The following is a 2,500-nucleotide window of genomic DNA, read 5'->3' on the forward strand; positions in this document are numbered from 1 at the left end:
CAGGCGAAAAAGAGGCGCCCAGGCGGAAAAGAGGCGCCCTGGCGTAGGCGCCCAGGCGCCAAAAGAGGCGCCAGGCGAAAAGGCGCCAGGGCGCCCAGGCGGAAAAGAGGCGCCCAGGCGGAATGGCGCCAGGGCGCCCAGGCGGAAAAGAGGCGCCCAGGCGAAAAAGAGGCGCCCAGGCGGAAAGGCGCCAGGGCGCCCAGGCGGAAAAGAGGCGCCCTGGCGTAGGCGCCCATGCGCCAAAAGAGGCACCCAGGCGAAAAGGCGCCAGGGCGCCCAGGCGGAAAAGAGGCGCCCAGGCGGAATGGCGCCAGGGCACCCAGGCGGAAAAGAGGCGCCCAGGCGGAAAAGAGGCGCCCTGGCGTAGGCGCCCAGGCGCCAAAAGAGGCGCCAGGCGAAAAGGCGCCAGGGCGCCCAGGCGGAAAAGAGGCGCCCAGGCGAAAAAGAGGCGCCCTGGCGGAAAAGAGGCGCCCTGGCGTAGGCGCCCAGGCGCCAAAAGAGGCACCCAGGCGAAAAGGCGCCAGGGCGCCCAGGCGGAAAAGAGGCGCCCAGGCGGAATGGCGCCAGGGCACCCAGGCGGAAAAGAGGCGCCCAGGCGAAAAAGAGGCGCCCAGGCGGAAAAGAGGCGCCCTGGCGTAGGCGCCCAGGCGCCAAAAGAGGCGCCCAGGCGAAAAGGCGCCAGGGCGCCCAGGCGAAGAGGCGCCAGGGCGCCCAGGTGGGAAAGAGGCGCCCAGGCGAAAAGGCGCCAGGGCGCCCAGGCAGAAAAGAGGCGCCCAGGCGAAAAAGAGGCGCCCAGGCAGAAAGGCGCCATGGCGCCCAGGCGGAAAAGAGGCGCCCTGGCCAGGCGGAAAAGAGGCGCCCAGGCGGAAAAGAGGTGCCCAGGCGAAAAAGAGTCGCCCAGGCCGAAAGGCGCCATGGCGCCCAGGCGGAAAAGAGGCGCCCACGCGAAAAGGCGCCAGGGCGCCAAGGCGGAAAACAGGCGCCCAGGCGGAAAGGTGCCAGGGCGCCCAGGCGGAAAAGAGGCGCCCAGGCGCGTGGGGGGCAAGGCGCCAGGCGCCAGGCACGCGCGGAGGCAAGGCGCCAGGCGCAAGGCGCCACGCGCGCGCGCGCGTGGGGGGCGAGGCGCAAGGCGCCACGCGCGCGCGCGCGTGGGGGGCGAGGCGCCAGGCGCCAGGCGCCGGGCGCGCGTGGGGGGCAAGGCGCCAGGCGCCGGGCGCGCGCGTGGGGGGCGAGGCGCCAGGCGCCAGGCGCCGGGCGCGCGTGGGGGGCAAGGCGCCAGGCGCCGGGCGCGCGCGCGTGGGGCGCCAGGCGCCTGGCGGGCGGGCGCCCCCAGGAAGGGGTGCTGGCGCGCGATGGGGTTGCGCCCGTACGGACCGTGTGACAGTACAGACACTTTGGCGAAACCTCCTGCCCGAAGCGATTTTAGGCGTTCGGCTAGGTAGGTGACCCGGTTTTTTTCGCGTTTCTCGGCCGCTAGCCCCTTTTTTCGCGTTTTCGTGCGCGCGCCCCTCTTGACCTCGCACGCGCGCCGCGCGTCGCGTCCTTGTCCTTGTCCGCGTCCGCGTTCGCGTGTGTCGGCGATCACGGGCCCCGTGCATGGCTCGTCTCTGTGGACCATCGCCCCGCTCTTGTCCCTCTTTCGTGTTTGTGTGGCGCCCCGCCCCGTGCACCATTGCCGGCTGGCAGCAAGGTGCCTAGCCCCCCTTGCCGCCAGGCCTGTCCACCCCAAGGTGCTAAAGCCGCCAGGCACCTGTGCCGCCGAACCGTGCGTCCGTAAGCCGCTGCACGTGCGGCGGCCGGCCATGCCCGTGCTATTGACCCTGTGTGACAGTACAGACACTTTGGCGAAACCTCCTGGCCGACGGGGTTTTTGCGCCCACCTAGGTAGGGCGACCCCTTTTTTTTCGTGTCGCCTGTCCGTGTGTCCCTTTTTCGCCTTTTTCGGGTTCGTGTTTTCGTGTGCCGCCAAAAGCAAGCCCTGCGCTCGTCCCGTCCCGCTTGACCCGTGCATCCGCCGGTGCTGGCCTGCAAAATGCCTGTGAGCGACGCACGTGACCAGCAGCCCAGGCGAGTGTGCACGGGTGGCAGGCGAAACGGGCGTGCGTGTCGCCAGTGTGTATGTCCCTTTTTCGCCTTTTTCGGGTTCGTGTTTTCGTGTGCCGCCAAAAGCAAGCCCTGCGCTCGTCCCGTCCCGCTTGACCCGTGCATCCGCCGGTGCTGGCCTGCAAAATGCCTATGAGCGACGCATGTGACCAGCAGCCCAGGCGAGTGTGCATGGGTGGCAGGCGAAACGGGCGCGCGTGTCGCCAGTGCGTATGTCCCTTTTTCGGGTTCGTGTTTTCGTGTGCCACCAAAAGCAAGCCTTGCGCTCGTCCCGTCCCGCTTGACCCGTGCATCCGCCGGTGCTGGCCTGCAAAATGCCTGTGAGCGACGCATGTGACCAGCTGCCCAGGCGAGTGTGCACGGGTGGCAGGCGAAACGGGCGTGTCGCCAGTGCGTA

Source organism: Aristolochia californica, unplaced genomic scaffold (genome assembly GCF_029961685.1).
Source record: "Aristolochia californica isolate CCGP_79_NKW_82.1479 unplaced genomic scaffold, dmAriCali1.0.hap1 SCAF_41, whole genome shotgun sequence".
NCBI classification, from domain to species: Eukaryota; Viridiplantae; Streptophyta; class Magnoliopsida; order Piperales; family Aristolochiaceae; genus Aristolochia; species Aristolochia californica.